Source organism: Numida meleagris, chromosome 2 (genome assembly GCF_002078875.1).
Source record: "Numida meleagris isolate 19003 breed g44 Domestic line chromosome 2, NumMel1.0, whole genome shotgun sequence".
Taxonomy (NCBI): domain Eukaryota; kingdom Metazoa; phylum Chordata; class Aves; order Galliformes; family Numididae; genus Numida; species Numida meleagris.
This window is the reverse complement of record NC_034410.1, coordinates 87977209-87999746: the sequence shown is the minus strand read 5'-3', so window position 1 is coordinate 87999746 and position 22538 is coordinate 87977209. Positions and strand designations below refer to the sequence as shown.

The window sequence follows — 22538 nt, the reverse complement described above, 5'->3', positions numbered from 1 at the left end:
TGCATTTTTTTCCCTATATTCTCTATTTTATTTGTGAGATTTGGCCGTTTTTCCTCTCTTTATCAAAATGCACTTGTGCAGTAGCTATTCCATTGTACATTTACCTGAAACATTGTATAGTAATGAAGCACTTCATGTATGTATTAGCGAAGTGGGTCAGAGCACAATGTTTAGTTGGTTTACATCCATGAGTGACCCTATTAAAGTCAACTAGTTTCCCTGTACAGTAAAAGTTATGTGTCCTGAGTACTCTGCTGAACTGGAATCATAAAGAGGGCTGTACCTGCCCTGAACAAAGGTGGACAAGAAGTAAGCAGAATCCAGATTCTCTGTGGAGGACATGATTCTGTATGTCAGGTGATCAAAAGAAAGCTGAAAGTAAAACTTCTTTGTTTTTTTCATGAAATCATTTCAGGTCTCCCTTCTCCTTTGCTTGTTCTAACACATTAGATCTTTGAATTGTAAACTGATCTATATTCTTTCTCAAAAGAAAACTTCTTACAAATTTCTGTTCACAATAAGTTTATGAGAACAATGTTTTGCATGCATATTGGCAAAATTTAATGTCAGTGGTATTTTATGTGTCTCTTGCAGACATGGATGGTGACGCACAATGAGCACATCTTTGTGCATAGGAGTGAGATGGTCACAAAGTATTTCAAGATAGGACTAAAAGAAAATGTCAGTATTAGCTGTCATTGTTAATAAGTACAAATAAGGTAAGAAAAAAGAGCTAGGTAGCACATACAATGCAGTATAAATTCCAGTACATTAAGCTTTACCAAAGTGTCTGTGTTGTGCTATTAAACACCGAAAATCTGCATTAAGATAGTAATAAATTTGTGAAGTAAAATGTTTAGAAGTTAAGAAAGGTTAAAAATAAAGTTTTTTATGTAACTTTAATCAAGTTCCTTTGTGCTTTTATACAACACTGAATAAGCAAATTAACTAATTTTCTACCATTTTTTCTAGGCAACTTCTACCTCAGCTTGGAAGTCAACCAGCAAGGTATTCAGTTAGTCAGTGAGCACTTACAGCACTTACAATTGAATTTCCCATTCCTGATCTAGTGGAAGGCGTCACAGCCCATAGAAAGGGATTGAATCTAGATGATCTTTAAGGTCCCTTCCAACTCAAACCATTTCATGCTTCTATGATTCTATAAATTCACTAATGGTACTTATCACTGTAGCTTCTGAGTAAAAGAGTGTTTACAGATGTAAACTAGTTTATCTTTGTAGTACTGCTGTGAAAAGATAGGGCTGACTATCCTCAATTTACATTGGAATGGAAGAAAAAAAAGGTCAATTAAAGAGAAAAATATTCATTAAATTTGATGAGATGGATTAGGAGTTCTTAGTGAAGCATTTTATATATTCAGCACTAGGGTTCTGTTGATTCCATCCCAGACAAGAGAGTAAAGCGACAGCAGAAAATAAAGAACAGCTCTTCTTCTTCTGTCTTCATCTTCTGTCTAATTTCTCACACAAAGAGCAGGCTACTTGGATGTGCAAGCCTTCTCTACTAGGAAAGCACGGTCAATCATTGTAAAAAGTTCAGGGAGACACCAAAGAATAGGCATACAACATAAGTAGAGACTCCTATAGAATCACCAGGGTTGGAAGAGACCTCCAAGATTATCCAGTCCAACCATCCACCTACCACCAATATTTCCCCACTAAACCATGCCCCTTAGTACAACATAATTCACAAGGAAGGTAAAAAGCTTTTTTTTTTTTTAATTTAATCAAGTAGTTGGGCTCAGAATTATTCTGTTGCGGAGTTTTGAGAATTGGAATACAATAACTTCACTTTTTTAGGACGTGCCACGTTGTTAAATTAGATTTTACTGATAATAGTATCTACAGATGTTGTATTAAATACATTTTAGAAATATATCAGCAGATACAAGATATGGCCTTGTTATGACCTGTAAAATAAATGATGCAGGGTATCTTTGATATTTTACAGTTGAATAAGGTCAAGGTTACTTTCTTCTACTTAATCCTAAATTCCTGAGTTGAAAATTCAGGTTTCTTTTCCAATAATGATCCATGGAATGGCTGCCCTCTAAAAGAAAGGAGATTTCTAGAACGGAATTATAGAATAATAGAATCACCAAGGTCGGAAAAGACCTCCAAAATGATCCAGTCCAACCATACACCTACCACCAATATTTCCACACTAAACTAAGTTCCATAGTACAACATCTAAACGTTTCTTGAACACCTCCAAGGGCAGTGACCCAACCACCTCTGGGGGCAGCCCATTCCAGCTCCTGGCTGCTCTTTCTGAGAAGATTTTCCTAATATCCTGAATCTCCCCAGATGCAACTTGAGGCCATTCCCCCTACTCATAGTTACATGGGAGAAGATATTTTATTTTTCTGATACATCCTATCAGAAAATCTTCTCTTTGACACTGCAATGTAGCCTAACCATATTTTAAAATATTTAAGAGGCACTCTTCAATTTTACAAAAATCATACAGCTTTGTAAATCAAAAATATGAGCTGGAATGTTAGACAAGGATTTCACAAACGTCTTTTTTTCTCCTTTTTTAAAATAATGTGACTTATTTACCTATCTTGACTGATGGAAGCAATAATTGGACATTCAAACTGGGGGGCAAGAAGTACTCAAAATACACAAGATTTTTAATTTAGATTAGTTGACTATTCTTCTGAAGATTGTAAATAAAGAGTATGTGTTCATAGCACATAGTGAATTATGCACCCATGGTAGCTGTGGAATAGGACTCTGGGGACAGATGTTTCCTGAAGCTATTCTCTCTGACTGTAACACTAATTCCAGAAGAAAACACTGCTGGAATTTATTTCTCCATGGGAATAGAGCTACAGAAACCACTCTGTAAGGGTGGGTAAGAAGTCTGACACAGGTATACCAATGGGGCTGAACAGATCGGAGACTAACAACTAGAGAGGGAAATTATTTACTTGGATACTAAAGCTACTGCTTCAAATCCAAGCCTAAGGACAGGTTCCAGCACTTTTGTGCTTGTTAATTTTGTATACAGTAGTAGCAGCTGCTTACCAGAGTGACCTGTACTTCTAGAAAGTGGCTTTGCTTCACCCTGAAGTAGGGATATTGTTTTGTGAGTCGCTTCATTTTCTCTACAGATTTGCTCCATTTGAGCAGACAATTTTATTGTGAACTTCTCTGTGCTAAATCGCCTCTTGGAATTTTCCGACTTACACTTTTCAGCCTTCTGACTATCTTTGTTATGCAAAAGGGCCCAATCAGTTAATTAACAAAAAGAGCAGGGTTCACAATAGAATTCAGGAGTAAGTACCTAAATTTTATTTCCCTCATTGTATGTAAGCATTGAGGTTTCTTTGTGTCTCACTCCTTAGTGCCTTCTACTTAAGATCTACTTGAGGTCTGTAGTTTATGATTTCTTCATTACCACCTTCTCCCTTCCTCGAACTGTATAACTCCTCTCCATAAATCCATTTGTATGATCACTTTTCACACTTTCTGTTGGGCTCAGTCTGAGCTCTAGAGACAAGAAATCAGTCCATCTTGAAGAGGACAGGTGCTCACAAGGACAATTCAAACTGCTGGATGGCAAAGGGGTTGCTTCAGCTAGGTCCCCTCCATAGCCCATGTTGTTCACAGTTGCTGAGAGCACAGAGAAAATGAACCCTAGAGTGAGAACTTGCTTCTGTTTCTCATGTATTACATTTTCTGCTTCCTGATCTCATAGAATAGTCTGCAGTTCAGGCTGCCAAGGTATCAGGGGAAGAAGAGTGGTGAGAAGAAAACTCATGCTATCTTGAGGAAATAAGGTTATGCATGCAGGCTAATGTTAAAGAAGTATCTTTTAGCTAGTGAGCTGAAATAATCTGAGAGAGTGATCTTTGAGAGATAACATGGAGGTCCTAGATGTCACTCTCACATGTCCACTTTTAACAGCAGAACTGCACTCTCATGAACTGAGTTTGAATGTTTGTTACCCAGCAGATGTCTGCATAGTCAGAATTTCCTCATGGGTAAAGAACTATGTGGTTTTGAGTACCAGATGAGTTAATCCAGAGTATGTTATTATTCTAGCCTGGTGGTCTCTAGAAGACGACAATTCTATTTTCAGCTTATTTTTCTCTTTCTGAATCTTCCCACAAGCACATAAATAAAAAATGCCATCAAATTGTATCTCACAGCTACTGAACACCTTGCTAGTCTTTGATGTCCTTCTTTTACCTCTCCAGTTGTACCCAGATATTTCCCTAGCATCTTGCCTCTTCCCTTTTACTTGTTCCCACATAAGCATATTTATTATATAGCCTCTAGGTGGTTCATGCTGTTCAGTATCACTATTACTACTTCAGTCTTAGCCAAACTGTTGACATTCACTGAGAGCCAACATGTAGGTGAAAGTACGAAATGAAGCAACAAACTTTCTATTACGTTATCGTCATGAGACATAAAATATCCCTGTTGTTTGGCAGCTACATATGCAACTGAAGTTCTGGAAAAAACTGTTACACTTATGGAACTTAAAGCCAGTTTTATTGATGTAGTTCTTAAAACTCAATCAGGAAGAGAATCCAGAAGAATCCATAGGTTGGGTCATGAAGGCCTACAGGTCCAGCATAATTCCTGATCTAGAAAACAGCTGTAAGTTTGAAGCAGTTTTAGTATCATAGAATCATAGAAACATAAAATCATTAAGGTTGAAAAAGACATTAAGATCATCTAGTCCAACTGTCAGCTCACCACCACCATGCCCACTAACTGTGTCCCTCAGTGCCACAACCACACAGTTCTTGAGCACCTCCAGGGATGGTGACTCTTTCAGAGAAGAAATTTTTCTTAAGAAGCTCATAAATACAAAATTTCTCACAGTTAATTCCATTATCAATCTGTTTCTAAAATGTTCCATCTCCTGGCAGCCCCAGTCAAAAAAATAGTCATGCTTAGAAGTGGCAAAAAAAGTGCTTCCAGAATAGTAGTTTATCTCCGCCATAAAGCAGAGAAATTTTTATTATTATTTAAAGATGAACAGAAGAAGCCATACATCTTTGGCTCCCTTGCTCATCTGTAATAGAAGTGAAATAAGCTCTAGTTGTACCTCAGAAGGAGAAGTAAGGTAAAGAACAAGACTCTCCTAGGGTCCTTTATGAATGTTCTGTTCTTTGCTTCCATACTGCTTTAAGCAGTCTTGCACAACACCTGTATATGTTAAGAGTATCCAGCACATTGCTTGTGCATCTGGGAAAGTAATGGATGAACATGAAATATTGTGTCTGTTCACAGCAAAAGGGACTACAGGGAAGCAAAGAAAATGGAAAGAAAGCAAACAACACTTCTATCTTCATAGAAATCAAATATAATTTCAAAGGCAAGAGGGAAGATCCAGGGAGCTACAGGTCAGTCAGCACCACATCAGTCTCTGCAAAGGTGTTGGAACAACTGATCCTGGAAACCACTTCCAAAAACATGAAGAAATTGTCATTAGTTTAACTACACATTTAAGTTGTTTTGAAAAGTTTACAACTGTCATTTCCAAATGAACAGTGGTGGTGTCAGGCATTTCTCAAGAAGTATAATTTTGTTTTCTGGGAAATCTGAATGTTTTAATATTTCTTCCCTTCTAAAATGAATCAAAGTAAATATTTCCCCTAGAAATTTTAAAAATCTACTTAAGGTCAATTTAGATAAAAAGTTTTAATTCTGGTTTTTTGTTTTTTGTTTTTTTGGCCTAGCTTATAATATCCAACGCAATCCTGAATGAAATGTTTTTTCCAAAATGAAATGTTCAAATATTCTGTCATGACAAGATTATAAAAAAGTTACCAAAAAGCTTTGCTTTGATTGAAAGGAAAACAAACAAACAAAGTACAGTCAATACTGACACATTCCCACAGAACATTTACAACTGATTTAATTGGCATTTTCTCACTGAGAAACATTCTGCTCAGAATTTCTGAACTCCTTCCACTGACAAGTGCACAGAATCATTGCTCTGACCCAGGCAACCCATCAGACATGCAAGCATCTTTTTGAGCTGACAAAATATATGTTGAGATTATTAACCTTCTTATGGTGGAATCACTTTACTATTTTGTTATTACAAAGGTAGAACAAGGAAAAGCAGAGAAACAGTTCCAAGAGGGGTTTCTTGGAGGGACAGTTTCTCCATGTGCTTCCCTTGAGACAACATTTTTATGTATTGTTTTTGCTCCAGACCATACCTAGAATTCGCATTTAGTTCATTAATTGGTCATTTAATGTTATTACTTGGTGACATGGAAGATTTTGAATTTTCATCACCAACTAATCTGTGGAAAAAAAAACCATAATGGAGTTAGTGAGGTGGTTTTAAATCAGAACCTTTAAAAACATTCAAAAACATTTCCTAAGTGTGATACCAGACTGATATGTATTAACTGTAAAGGCCTGGTTGATCACACCAGGCTTGCATTAATCAGAAGGCCACATTAAAGCAACACAAATGTTTTATCATTTCTTTATCATCATGATTTACTCAATTTGTGACTGTTAATCTTATATTTACGTTGGCATTTGTAAGGTGAACTACTTTTGCAAATTATTACATTCCTTTTATTTTAATCATTTTAGATTAATTAAGTTTGGAGAACGGACCAGAAATTACTGCTCTCCATTACTATTTATCCAGCTCATCAGAAAATTTGTAAGGATAGAAAACATCTACTACTCTCCCCGTCCCCCATTTCAGGATGACATTCTGTAAGGATTTCTGCCCTTACCCCTAGACACAAAGGTTCCTGCAGCACATTATTGAAAACTGAATGGTAATTTTTTGCAGTGAAATTCTTCAGAAGACTCACTTCACGCTTGTCTGAAGTCACAAATGCTTTCTAGCTAGTGAAACTTATATTGTTCTATGACCATATTAGTGAGTCCCAGATACTGAAGACTGAAGACACATATATGCAGTGTGTACCATTTACACATACTGAACTGTATCTGGCACAAGCAGAAAACTTTAGTCACAACTGAACCCAAACAGGAAACTAAAGGAAAACATATGTTGCTTTGGCTCAGTTACATATAATTTTGCATGAAATATACCAGTTTATTCAAGCAGAAGAGCCTCTACAGATCCACAGATCTCAATAGATATGACAGGAAGAACTGAGAATAAAATGGTGGCCTCTACATGTTAGTAAGCTGAATCACACAGTTAGATCCAAGTTTCAAGGAGCGCATAGGCAATAGGCATACAATCTTGTCTGCTATTAGGTAGAGACTTCTGACTTAATATTGACTATATAAAAGCAAGTTGCATGATAGAAAATAAGAGTATCAGAAAAACAGCTTTTATTTTCCTCTGATGTCATCTGGTCATGTCACTCATCGCAGTTAAATCCAATCTCTAATTGCAACAAGCCATTATGAACAGCGTTTATGAATTTATTACATGGTGCTATGCCAAGCCTGCATTTGAGCACACACTCCAGTCATTTCTACTTCTATGATTATCTGTCTGAACTCCACTTCAAAAGGACCAGGTTTGTTGACAAACAATGTGTGTATATGTAAAGGGTGCTATCATGTAAGACACATTTTCTTGTATACATTTATACTTTTGCCATTGTCACAGTTTCCTAATTCCTTTATGTTTCCATTAGATTTTATAATTTCATCCTGAATGAATTGGTTTGAAAACAGAAGAATCCTGCACCCTGTAGTTCTATTTACATATGCAGAAAAGGACTGCAAAAAATATGCAGAACAAAATATTTTCAATAAGAAAATGTTTCATAGCCATATTGCATGAGGAAAGACAAGCATAGGGAATGACAGTCAATGAACCACTCTGTTCTGGTTTTCATCATTCATATGTTGGGCACTGTAAGTCATTACGAACACATCAAGACTGACATGTCTATGTAAGCCTCTGCCAAATCTGCAGCCATTTTCAAGGCTCTTTTTCACAGCCAAAGGAACAAAAACATAAAGGAAACTCAGTCCATAATATTTTAGGGGTAAATAGTAAGTTTGGGGGCAATACCGTATATCCAAGACCTGTAAAGTCACAAAATATCTAGCAGTTATATGAGATGCAGCGTTATTATGATTGTATCTCAGGAATAATATTCTCAAACATAAAAACATATGCTAACAGATGTTGAAGTGTTTTTTAACGAAGTGACTTTTTAATGTTTCTTTAATGCTAGAAAACTTAAAAATGATGAAGTGAATGTTTATATTTAGGGATGGATGGTAACAGCAGGATCAGCGTATTTTAGTCTGGTTTAGAAGAATTTGGCTCTAGGTCTTTTTCCTCCATTTGCTCACATTTTTTCTACCTGGATGGTAGCAAAGCTGCCAATTAAAAATAATTTTATTAATCTTTGCTTCAGGAAGTAGATGGTGCTAATTTCAATCTCAAACCCATAAACATCATTTACACTCAGAATACTTGGAATTATTTGATTTTAGATGCCACAATAATCACTGATTTTCCACTTTTCAAATGCAGCTTTTGGATGAATCACCTCCAAAGGCTCATGGACTACAACATAAAGTGTTAACCATCTATTACAAGTAAAAAGTAGCAGCTTTAAATACTTTTTAGCTGGTACAGGCTCGACAGAATCCTTTGCAACATGGGCGTGGGGAAAGTGTGTATAAGTAAGGGTTTGGAGAGCAATGTAACATAAGACATAAATAGTACTGGTTATTAAATATCCAGATAATGCTAACAAGATATCCATGGATGCATGAGAACTTTAAAGTATTTAAAATTAAAATCTTACATATGTTATAAAAACAAGTATTTACAGAAAGTCATTTACAACATGTAATGAGTTAAACTTGTGATTGCTATAAGGGGTAGCTTTCAATGGAGATTTTGCTGCCTCTCCTTAGGCTCACAGGGTCAGACACATGGCAGTTCCACTGTGGGCAAAAAAATGCATGCATCTGGAAAATTATTTGCATATGTATATTACATTTATGGAAAGTTGCAAAGCCCTTCAAAAGAGGAAGACCACTTTTTTTCTGCTTTCCAAAACATGAGAGCCTAATAGTCTCAACTTTTTCGCATTACACTTGCAGAAAATAACCTATACTGTTCTTGTTTTGTCCAGTGTTGTCCCTTAAACTTCCCTCTTGCCATTACACCAATAGACATCCACATTAAGATAGAAAAAGGAAGAAAATTAACACTTAAAACTTCCAGTGAGAAGGAAATAGAGGAGGGATCACTAACCCCAGACAAAAAAAGAACAAAAAAAGAAGTTGAAATAACAATGTCGCAATCTTCTATAGATCTTAATATTATTTTCCTCTTCTGGAAAAGAAATTTTCCAACCATTGTACACAGTAAATACGTACAGTTTGTACACTCTAGTCTGTTACAGACAGGGACTGCACATTGTTTTCCTTAAGTCATTATTTGTGATTCAGATTTTCTTTGCTCAGTCAATACTTACAGCATAGAAAGAACTGAGAAAAACATTTCATTAGCACATCATTATTTGACCAACTAATCAGAAAATAAGTAACTGCAAACAGATTTGGATGCTTATATTTTTCAGATGATGTCTTCTTTATCATTCCTACCAAATATCTTTAAAATTTTGCCCTAAACATGCAAACGAAGGACGTGGCAACCAATACTCTTCAGAATGTTTTTTCAGTGCTCTGTTGTTCTCTTTAGGCTCCATCTTGGCATCAGTTTTAAGGGGTTAGTTATGATTTAAAATCCCACCCCTCCCACTAAGTCTGAAAGGGATGCCTATATTGCCAAAAGTTAATATTTTTATACATTTTACTCATTAACATTTACTTCCTTGCTTTCAACTAAGTATTTATGCGATCTTTTGAAATTATTTCTCTTCCTCATGTGTGCTTTGATGTTGAAGACTGTTAACACACTAACTGTGAGCAGAAAGAAAGATCATCTTTGTAGGTAAAGGGTGAATTCTCTACCGCCCATGCTGGCACGTTTCCATTCAGCAGCTCTTTTGGCACCCACATTACTCTGCTTCTTTACACTACAGCTTGCCCTGCTGCTTAACTGTCCTTTCCCTCATACCTCATACATCCATTTTATCTTCTTGGTGTTTTCTGTATTTAATTTATTGATACTTTTAAATAAATAGCCATTAACTGAATGAAGGAATGATGATTTGAAGCATGCATCCCAATCAAGTGTATGAGTGAGTTTATTCACATGAACACTTCCACAAAAATCAAAAGACTTATGCGCATTTGCACTCAAGGCTGTTCAACAGGCTGCTCAGTTGCTAAAATATCTTCAACAGGCAGAACTGAATGAACTGAAAAGATCTCAGACCTCCGTTCCCTTCAACTCTCAGTTCTGTCCTGCTGCCTTGACAGTCAGCCTTGCTCTTGCTCCCCAGCTGTTAAATCTCTTGAGTTTTTAAACCTACAAACAGGTGAATTCCCTGTCTTTCTATCTGAGTCTTGGTATTAACATTTCGTTTCCAACAAGAGAAACGCAACCTAATTTCTTTAAATGCACCTAATGCTCATCAGTTCCCTTAGGAAAGTGCTTTAGCTTTTTCAGAAGGATGCCCATGACATAGCAGGCAGAAATTCCTTCACCCCATTTCTCTGTTCTTTCAAAAGCCTCTAGTTTTCCTTGTCGACACCTCCTATGGTTGAGATACTTCAGCCTTCTTCTCATTCATGCAGTATTACACCAGTGACCTCTTTTCCTTGTTATTCTAGGAATGGATGCCCAGGCTTTTCCAAGCAGGAATATAATCATGTTCAGCAGATGTGTGTAGACACAGAAGCAAAGAAAGTTCCTCTAGTGCTGTACCACATAGACACTTATTTATGGTGCCTGTGCACTCCAGCAGATGCTGGGATCATCTGTACAACACTGCTGGGTCATGATGAGGAGAGAAAGCGGCAGCACAGGGCTTCAGTTCACTGTAGTAAGAGGATGTGAGCAGGGAAGAAATCCTGGTTAAGTCCTACCAGCACACATGGAATGTGGTGGTACAAACATTGTAAATAAGGGTAGGAACTATCTACTGAGGAAAACACACAATAGAAGAACAGTATTGTCCTTGGGCGGGCACCTACCTGTTACCTCTCTCTAGCCCTGATAAGCCGCATTTTGCCAGGGGAGGTTCAGGTTGGATATTAGGAAAACTTTCTTCTCAGAAAGAGCAGTGAGGCACTGGCACATGCTGCCCAGGAAGGTGGTGGGGTCACTGTCCCTGGATGCAATCAAGAATCATGTGGATGTGGCACTGAAGGAAGTAGTTAGTGGGCATGGTGGGGATGGGTTGGTGGTTGGACTAGGTGATCTTAGTCATCTTTTCCAACCTCAACGATTCTATGATTCTATTTCTCTTTGGAAAGGAGCTGCTAGCTAATGCCTGATAGCTTAGAAAAGGTAGATGATAGTATAGAACATTCTGCTTTTCTCCATTTTGCTGTATTTCTCCTTTTACTTTCAAATCAGTAGGTGTTTCCTTTGCATGCCCTAAAGGCCAGGCAAATTGTTAATGTGCTGTGTTTTGCACAAGAATATAATCTTATGGTCAGAGATTTCTTATGCAAAGATAAAAACATACCAAACATATTGTCTATTTCATCAGGATGTTGCAGTGAGTTTTACAATTTCTTCACCACCTGATACACTTGGGAAAAAATGCAGCCATACTGGTTTCAAAACACAAGTCACAAACTGGGTGGATTTCTCCCTTCCAAAATCTTCAGTGACAGTTTCTGCAAAATTACTTTTCAGTGCAGGAGATCTGGGTGAATTGGGGCATTTTTACGTATTGAGTGCACTCTTACAAAAAGCCTACTGGAAGACCCGTTTTTAAAAGGTCTTTTTGAGGCTGTAAAATAATAGTGAGTTAAAGAATGTTATTAATGCTATGTGGGCCACCTCGTCCTCTTTGTTCCCTTGGTCAAAGAACAAAATGCCTGAAACTAAAGCTGCATTGTTGCTTTGGTGGACACCTAACTAGTTGAACCATATAATGAGTTAGTCATGACTGTATTTTTAGATCTCCATTTCAGGTAGTCAGTCCTGAAACAATCTGCTCTGGCAAGACAATGCATGGCTAGGGAAGTCAGACTTCCAAAAATAGTAAGCATTCTGCATTTTAGTGGGAGTGCACATCGGAGAGCTTTCATACTGTCATATCCTACATAATCCTATTTCTCTTGTTGCTCCAGATACCATCTTTATGACTTTTGTCAGCTCCAAAAAGGGAACCAAAAATATGGATCAACTTCTGTGTAGGAGCAACTCATAACTGGCAACAGGTTGTTAATGCAGCCTTTATATTATCAATGCACAAAAGAATCTCTAATTAAGTCTTCTACAAAGCCTCTCTCCTTTCTCTCTTACCCATTCCCTGTAAATAGAACTCCATCTCACAGATTGCCTCTGGATGACTGTTGTCCTCAGATATTGACAACCAGCTCCTGGGTAGTTAGAGAGATTATCTTTGGACTAGGGTGTGCAAAAGCATCCTCCATAGTGGTACCTCTGTTATTTGTGAAATCAATGACATTTCTGGCTTCATTCAAATATTTTCCTGGAAAAATAGAATGTATTTTTACCAGCTGTGGAAAGAAGTAATGTGTGATGTGTGTCTTGCCATACTGTCTGTGCAATCTCACTACAACATGTATAGCAATTTTCATGTCTGCAGGCCTATTTTAAAATAAAATTATTTTCAGGTAATTCCAATACTTTTGTTTTCCCCAGTCAGAATTCAATTTTTTGTCTGCTAAAACAAGGAAGCATGTACCCAACCAAAACACCTAACTAGTCCCACTACTTTTCATGGGCATCTTTATATCAGTAAAAGCTGGTACCTTGGTAACTGGAACTCCAGGGCCAAATTCTCTGCCAGCGTTGTCCTGCAAGACCATTGCCTTCAATTCAGCTCCACTGATTTATAAGCCCTAACTGTATAATGAAATTTAGCCAAGTGGAAAGTAGAATATAAAAGCATTATGATGCTGTCAGTTTTACAGTAGAAAGCCTTGTAGCTGGCATTTGTTTGGAAAAATAACAAGCTCTGAAGATGTTGGCTACATTTCCTTAACAAGTTGTGTTATTAATGCCATTTCTCTGTACAGAGGACACCACATTAATCCTGGGAGCTTAAAGAGAACAAGGATTATATTAAAATCCTCATTTGTTGAGGTCTTTTCAATAAAAGGAAGCTCTCATGACAAGATCAGTAGGAAAGTACACAGTTCCCTCACAACTTAGGGTTCTCCTTTGTACTTCTCTGTTCTTACAAAGCCCTAGAATCAATGTTACAAAACTGTGTATCTTGATGAGGTGTCCAAGAAGCAACTGCTACTTCAACCAGGTGATAGTTTCAAGGAATGCCATTTAGAAGTTCGGAACAACCGACTGGAAAGATTTGCAGAGCTGAAGTCACACTCTGTCTTTCTCTCTGCTTGTTTCATTCAGCTGGGGGTTTGTTTGTTGCATTTGGCTCAATTTCTTGTTTGTTTCCTGTTGTGAAACTTTTGTCCAGCAAAGCTTCAGGCCGACTGAAGCTCTGCAAAGTCCACAGGAAGGTGAAAGAGCAGCATACGGCAATGTTTGGGCTGTGTCGGAAGCGTGGTATGGAACACTGTTCCTGCATGTGGTTCCCTGTGGGTTAGGTACAAACGTATATGGGCTGCTTCGTTCCTAAAACTGTTCAGCTCTCACACATTTGCCTACATCACAGGTGACTCCAATGTTTAATATAACTCTAATGTAAAGAGTAGCATAGCTAGTTAAACAGAGATGTGTACTGCTCCAAAACAAAATCTGTTTATATTTATATTTAACAACAGGAGGTGTATTCTCTAGCAGATATTCCAGTCTGCCTGGAAAGTGTATATGCTTTATTAAGGGAGGCTTACAAAGGCTTTGACGATTCCTATGGTAACCCAGTAGAAAGGCTGTTACCATGGGGACTAGCCAAGCCTATATAAACCTTCTGTCTTCATTAGAGTATCTCTGAGACTGAATGCTTTAGCAGCTACTGTTCTGGAATAGTTAACGGCAATCTCTGCTTTCAGGAAAGCATGTATTATTTCTTTCTGGTGGAAGTCCAGTTACTCTGTCAGCTCTCAATAATACTCATCAGCCCAAATACCTGTTATGTACCTATACAGTGAGCAGACTACACTTCAAAAAGCATTCTGATATTACCGTCCCCAGAATTATGAGATATGTACATTATGCATTTTAAATTGCAGTTAGTTTAAGCACAAGGACACAATAGGTCACACTTTTTACATTTAAATTAAGGAACTTACATGCACAGCGTCCTCTGCCTATATGTATGTGTAGCTGGTTATCTGTTGAAGGTTGAAGTTCAGTTTCCCATTCACATTATCCTTCTCAGTTACTCATAATTCCTTCTAAAACACTCCATGCACAGAGAGAAAAAAATCTTTCGAATTGAAATGTTTCGTGCTTGTTCTCAGCCAAATTTGCTTTTTCTCTTCTTCTCTCCTTTCCTCTCCCCTCTCTTCTCAATTCAACAGTTTTTTGAATTATTCAAGTGAAAATAAAAGCTTTTTCTCTCCATATGTTCTACACAAAATATTTTACACACTCACAACTCAAAAATGACTGAAGAAATTTCAAACTTAAATCTCAGCAATTTGAGTCATCATTAATTTTCCCACCTTTTTCTTATATACTAATGAAACTAATTTCTCTTTTTTCTTAAGCCTTTTTCCTTTGATATATTTGTCAGAGCCTTTCTTAGCACTTTCCCTCCTTATCTTTGGGATGTTATTTTGCATGTAAAGAAGTGCTGTCTAAACTACAGACCTTTGAGTTAATAAATCAAAGAAACAAACAAATGAAAACTCTGAATAATCCTTGAAGACTTCAAACATGTCCCCAGTTGCCTTTGTTTCCAGTTACCTACCCACATATGGCAACACAGTGTGAGTCCTTGACTTGATTCTTAGTATTAACTGGGAAAAGATGGAAATGATTTCTCTACCTTTAAAAAAAAAAAAACCAAACAAACAACAACAAAAAAAAAACAACCACTGTACAGCTGCCTTTTACAACAATACGTGAGACCTTTCCTAAAATGCACGGAAATCATGATATCCTTCCATTTGGGATGGATGGCGATGAAGTCCTTGACTGATGCACCCAGGCTGGACATCTGTGTCTTCGCTCACTTCATCAGCTCTTGCTACGAAGCACCCTCCAGTCTGAGATACCGTTAAATCTCAAGGCTTTCATGAATCTATGAGCCCGAGTCTTGATCCGCCTACTTCCAGTGATGCAAACTTAAGTTCTTCTAATAAGACACTGCTTGGACTAATCTGTTGGTTTTTGCTACATGTGTGGACAAGGCACTAACGGGCATAGTTTAGTGATGAAACTTTGTAGGTCAGAGAGAAGGCTGGACTTAATGATCTTGAAGATTATTTCCAACCTAGATGATTCTGTAATTCTATTCTATGTGTATCAAAGCCAAAAAGTACCATCACACTTCATAACTTTGTTTTCTCTAGAGATGTTTTGATCTCCCATTTGATGTGCAGTATAAGAAGGAAACAGAAAGTAAAATTATTTCTGTTAATTCTCATGTTTGTATCTCTTTTCCATGCACTAGCATGCTAAGAACAGCACCACATATGCCTGGAAGACATACATCTTGGCAATTCATGCTCATTGCTCTTTCCAGTATGAATTCAGAAAAAAATGACCAAGGACAGTATCTGCTTTGATGCACGCACTTCCAAGTAGCACTTGTATCAAAATTATGTGATCTAAACGTACTATCTAGCATGTTATAATCTGATGCAAACAGAAAAAAAAAGAGAGAGAACAGTATGTACCATAGACAGTAATGTTAGTGTATGCCTTGGTTCTTGTGAGGATCCAAGTCTTCCTGGTTTTCAGAACTGCAATATGATTAAGATCCAATTTAGTGTGAGCTCACTACTCAATTGAATCACTTTAGGCATACAGACAAATGATCCATTAGGTTTGTATTCCTTCCCTTACATTTACATTCTATTACAATTGCTCACACACTCACAGCTACTGCATACGCCAACTGGACACACAAGTGCTTATACAATTTGAAAATCCGGGTTTAAACATGTTGTGAAATATGGTAGAATAGTGGTTTACAGTGCACAGCTGTGCAAGCAGTCTCTGTACTGCACTGAACTATTGTCTATCCGTATCTCCCTGTCACCATAGTCCACAGCTTCACAAGCATTCTCAATAAAATCCAATAGCATCCAAAAGGCGCTGTACCAGAACTCCTGTGAAACTGAGCAATTAAAGCAATTCTTTCAAGGATGACCTTTCCCAAGAAGATCTAATGTTTTACAGAGCTCTTAAAATACCGGTGTTTGCATGTTTATAAAACATTTCCATATTGGACAATGACTATGAAATGGATTCTGCAAAGCACATAAGGTGGCATTGCTTCCTGCATTCTCATTTTATTTGCTGAAACTACATGTGCTTAGTTTGAAGTGTATTTTTAGCTCTTCTGTTCATCTTCTCTACTTAGTTTTCTGTTGGGCACTGAAATAATGATATCTCAGCTAACTCAAATGGTCACATTTAGACACTGACACCACTACCAGCACCCCTGTAAGCAGAGCCCAGTGAATGCCCTTGAAGCAGCCATGTACATGCCAGCTGAACAGAATAAGGTCATTTCTCACCCTTGCATCTCTATCACTGCAAGTAATTGCTCAAAGGAAGAAAGCTCATTTGATGTTCTTGCAGTCAAGAAATCATTGCCAATTATTGCAGCTGTGAATGATCCATGACCAGATTGGAGAAGGATCCTTAAGCCAGCCTCATGGCCACACACCAGACGCAGATGTAGATGTTATGTATGTAGATTTGTAGATGTTACGATACAAATGGCCTAACAGTGTTGTAGAGAGAAAAGATTGGGTGCTGAGTGATATGTTCATTCCTTCTGCATGGTGAGAATTACAGTTTGAGATGATTCAGTTAGGGCGTATGACAGCAGAGAGTTTTTAATCCTGTTAAAGAAAGTAGTCTTCCTTCCTATTGGATACCTACTGGCAATCTCTAGAGAGATGACTTCTTCCCAGTACTGCACAGGATCCCACTGCTTTCTGTGCTGGAAGGAATGTGTCAGAACTAATCTTACAATAACAAGTTGCACTGCTGACACGAATCTTGGTACTGACGTAAGCTGAGTTGCTTAATTAATGTTTATGAAACATGAAATAATATCTTTCTTTAAGAAAATGAGAATTTGTTGTCATAATCACATATGAAGTTTTCAACCAAACTAAGATTACGTGGAAAGGAGAACAGTTATCTACAGTTTAATAAGGCAGATAAGGGGTTTGGAGAGCATAGCATTATCCAGAAGATACATAAGCTTTGTCTTCATTATAGGTATTTCCTATGTAGCTTCTCATTAAAAGCAATTTGGTGTTGAAGAGAAAAAAATTAGCTCATTATTATGAATGCATTCTGAAAAACAAGTGACCTCCATCATATCTTTAAAATGTAACACTCCAGCAGCGATGGAACTGAAGTTAATTGAAGTAACATTAACCACATTGGCAGAAGGGGCATCGTTGGCAGAAGGGGCATCAGTATTTAATATCTCCTTAATTAAAAAATAAGCACTTCTATGATTCATAGACCACTATGCAAAATGCAGAACTTTGTTTTCATAGGCAACAGAAACTAACAAAAATATATTCAACTAGTCTTTGCTAAATTTCTTTAAGTTTAAATTGGTAAATAATGCTAAATTCTTGTAGGTGAATCATAACACATACATATGCACAGATGCAGCATATTCTTCCATCTTCAAAGAAAAGTCCATTAAAAAATCTTATCAAAAGACCCCTAGGGATATTTTCAGGTGTTTTTCTACTGTGATAGCATTAGCTCATGATAAATTGTGTTCATATCTTCAAGAATGTTTAATTTCCCACAGTCGGGTGGCTTTCTGCCATTGAAAATCCCATGGGAAGTGGTTTGAATAAAGGGATACTCAGCAACATTCCTCTTACGCTGTATTTTCAAAGCTAATTTGTGCATATCTCTAGGGAATCACCAGGGACATAAGGCTACACACAAGGGTGGGAAAATGTTTGAACGTGAGTATTTAGCACTGTGATGTTCTGTGTTAGTTTTTTCATGAATCTACGTGGGGAATGAAGCAGACAGCTCTTCAGTGTTGGACTTTCTCTCCCTCCGTGCTCCTTTCCCACTCACCTGTTTGTGTGCAAGAGAGTACTGTTGGGGCCCTCACAGAAGAAAGTCTGATATTATCAAGGCAATTACATTCTTCCTGTGCCTTCCTTTCTAGTTCCATGCAGAAAGGGAAAATTTGTGTGTCAGATACTTCCCTCATGTCTCAGCTAGCTGCACCTGTCTTAGTTTTTCCATTCAAACTCTGCACAGTTTCTAAAATCTCTATTATCTTTCTTTCCTAGTATAATCATTCATCACACATTAGGTGCAATTAATCACGTTGAATTTTGTCTCCAGGAAAAGACTAAACTCACTAGAAGACTGTCCTTGCTGTAATATGTGCCCACAAAAACAGTACATACACAGCATTACCTTCAGCCTCTCCTATCCTAACTACGTATCACAGTGAAAGGATCACATCTTACTTCCTCCTAGAAGCCTCTCCTCAACACTCCTGAAAGTATTTTTGTTTTTACACATTACTCTGTTTCTCAATGAGTCCAGAAGTTATTATCCCTCTTCATCTTCCCTAGGTGGTCTGGGAACAACAGTACCATCTGTTCTCCATCTATTCTCCAGCTTTTAACCAATCTCCTCCACTCTCACATACTGACTCGCCCTTACATGCACTTCATGTACATGCCTTCAGATATTTATTCTCTGCACGCTTGTCTCAAGCCTATTCATCCAGTCAAGTACTGCTCGTTTTCATTTCTGTCAATGACTTCAAAACATCCCATAGTCATGCACAAACATCAGTTTTAGACATGACAGAAAGGCAGAATCTTCATGCATGAAATCACAATACTACACAGAATTGAACATGGCTTCTTTATCTCTTCTTTATCTGGACACTTGTCCATCTTTTATCTGCACATGAAGGGATTTTTGAAAATGGAAAAGAGTCCTCCAGCTTAGGAGAGAACACCACAGGACCTCTGTCATTGGAGAATGCCATTCATTGCCAGACTGATACCAAGAGAAGCTGGGCCAGAACTGAACAAATCCCATCTGGATTTTTTGTCCTTCAAAGGAAAGCCAGTGTTTAAGATGGATGCAGAGATAAAAAAAAAAACCTAGTTCTCACAGGTGACTGAACAGAAACTAGAGTGCTGCAGCATTAGTAGGCCTAGAAACAAAGCAATCTGTTACACGTATTCTACCGTGCACTGCTTCTTCAGGCTTTCTCCCATCACTGTTGCACAGAGGGCAAAAAACATACCACAACATTGAAATCACAATCATTTTCTGGCATCTCAGAACTTTAGCTGCAATGTCCTGAGCTGTGAGACTATGAACTTGCACCTGTTCAACATTTGTATCTGTACAACAAGCTTCCACATCAAGACTTGGAGCATCCAGAGCCTCTCAAAGTCCTCCTGGGTCAGTACAGCTTTATGCCACCCCCAAACAGGCAGTTGGTTGTCAGGCACAATCTGGCCTGGACTGTTTTTCATTGTATAAAGTTGCTATGGTATCACCAATTAAAAATTCTAAAAAATAATATGCATCTGTACAGCATGCTAAAATAACCTACCAAATGACACGTCCTTTCGTAGAAAGCAGTTCTACTAATTGCTGAGGGGCAGATTCCTCCACCCTTCCTCTCAGTGAACAGTGCCTTCAAGCTGCAAATACTCCCACTGCTTTCAGCATTTGCCAAGCTGAAGTTTTGCACAGAAACCATGAGTCAGACTCAAAAAATCAGGAGACAGGCTTAAAAAATCATGAGATTTAACTATGGCAAGTGAAGTGTGTTGACCTGAAGAACGGATCTGGCAAAGCAGGAATTCAGCGTAAGAGACAATCTCACAGCTAAGAAACAGGTGATCAGCAGCTTCAGCAAAAAGTGATCCCAGGCATGCTCAAAAATATATAGTCTAATAGACCCTAGACATATAGGATAGGACAAGGAGAAATGGTTTCAAACTAAAAGAGTGGAAATTTAGACTGGACGTAAGGAAAAATTTTATTTTGATAAGGGTAGTAAAGCTCTGACACAGGTTGCCCAGAGAGGTGGTAGATGCCCCGTTGCTGGAGACCCTCAAGGTCAGGCTGGATGGGGCTCTGAGCAACCTGATGTAGCTGAAGGTGTCCCTGCTCATTGCAGGGATGTTGGACTGGATGCCTCTTAATTCTATGATTGGTAAGCCTGTTCTTGATTCCTAGAGGCCTTTTTTGGCCATCCCTGATCCCGACCCTCCTGGGCTAACATTAGACCTGACTTGTTGCCTTGCTTTTGCCCAGTGATTACTAGACTGTTTACACAACCTGCCATGATCATGCTCTGCTTTGGACTGTTCCTCTTCCACGAGGTCACTGCTCATCCCTGGTGAGCCCTGTGTGCTCCAGCCAACCGCTAGCTGCCAGACCATCTTCCACCGTGGAGCAGCCCTGCTCACACCACCCCCTTGAGAGCAGCTTTGCAGGAGTTTGCATACTCGACTCCCCAAAGAGACAGCTCCATGCCGTTCCCTCAGGCCCGGTTGCTGTCCCTAGAGAGCAGAGCTCAGCGCTGCCCCTCTGTTCCCTGTGAGGAGCTGCAGCCACCATGAGGCCTCCCCTCAGCTCCTCTGCTCTGGGCTGAGCCAACCCAGGGACCTCAGCTGCTCCTCATACGTATTCCAAGTAGTTAAATCAGAGGACAGATTTAGACTTGGTCAGACCTGATGCAACAAGAACCTGCCATTTCTTTTTTTTCTCCTACTGTCACAAGCCTTTATGCTCCCATGTGTATTGCTAGTAATCTTTTACATCTTTCACCAGCGCAGTGAGCTAGAAGTTTTTAGTGTGCAGAGAATGAGACCTCAGCACTTCAAAGCTTTCAAGTTCACTTTCCCCATACAGAAAAAGCTTGAAAGTTTTGCAGCATCAGTTTCTCAATGAAGGACAACTTAGTTTCAGAAAGTTACCGGCACCAGTCTCATGAAGTTTGACTGCAAAACCCAGGAAGAAGCTTTATCATATAGGTTTTACAAGGTTCTTCAGTTAAAGATACAAGTGCTTTTATCTGTTCAGGTTATAAGCTTCCTATCTATAAATTCTGCTAATTAATTTCATATTTTATTTTACACAAATGTATTAGATTTTGGTCACAAACACAGAATCATAGAATGGTTTGGGTTGGAAGGGACCTCAAAGCCCACCCAGTCCCACCCCCTGCTGTGGGCAGGGCTGCTCCCCACCAGCTCAGGCTGCCCAGGGCCCCATCCAACCTGGCCTTGAGCACCTCCAGGGATGGGGCACCCACAGCTTCTCTGGGCAACAACATGGTAATAGTAGAATTTACGTAAGAGAGTAAACAAATCTAAATTACCACCTGCATTTTAGCAAGAAAACGAATGGCTATTTGCAATGCCATTACATCAAAAAGGTGTTCCTATGGATGATGACAAAAAAAACTCCTGTAATTTTCAAAAAGAAAATATTAGTGGGTAGTGTTTTTTAAATGGTTATTGCAAAGAACTAAGTGAATAACTGTCTGGGTGCTGCAAGTGGGAACATGTCTAGATGCTATATATTTAGAAATGAATAATCTTTCTTTATAAAAAGTGTAAGAAAAGTACAGAAAAGATGCTCCATCTTAAGAGAAGTCCATATAAGCAGAATCAGCTTCTCTATGAGGAAATAATTACTGCAAGCTGCAAAAATAGAAATAAAATCTCTGACGAACGGCTGGTGTATGAATTCCTGTTACAGTTTATTTATGCAGACAATATAGTGTCTGGGATGAAACAGCTCTGTTGGCAGAACGAGCATGAGCCACTGTATGTGGGCTCTCAGAGCACTGCATGGGAGTGTTTACTTCAGCTCTCCTGGAACCATACAGAAGTGACGTTATCATGCTAGAGCCTGAAATAGGCACTGAAATCGCCAGCACCAAGAGAGAGCTGAGCATGTTGCTGAGATCTTCGTCATCAGACAAAAAAAACTAAATAAACTAAGAGGAAAAAGTGTCTGAAACCTCTACCCAAGCAGATCTCACTGAATTCAGAGAGAGGCTGCTGGACTCATTCATTCACACTTTGCCACTGTTATTTGCCTGTAGAGTTTACTGTAGGATGGGACAAACCACATCTATTTGCCCTTTCATGTCTCTGTGTCTCTGTGTTTGCATTGCTTTATTCTTCTAAACAAGAGATCAGATTGTGATGGATATTGTCAAAATCCCCACTAATTCCCAGTGAGAACAAAATACTGGTGGTCCTCTCTGCCTGCAATTTAAAAACAAGCAAACAAAAACAAAACAAAACAAAACAAAAAAACAGATTGTATACAAATGTTGTAAATAGGTTATTTTTCTAATCTGAAGGATCAGCCTAGAACTA

General features: G+C 38.4%; 1 long non-coding RNA gene across 1 annotated transcript in view; it reads right to left on the bottom strand.

The window, feature by feature from the left end:
* Positions 1-22538, bottom strand: part of LOC110394178 — a 95404-nt gene that overhangs the window by 3560 nt on the left and 69306 nt on the right. The gene's annotated exons all lie outside the window — the stretch shown is intronic.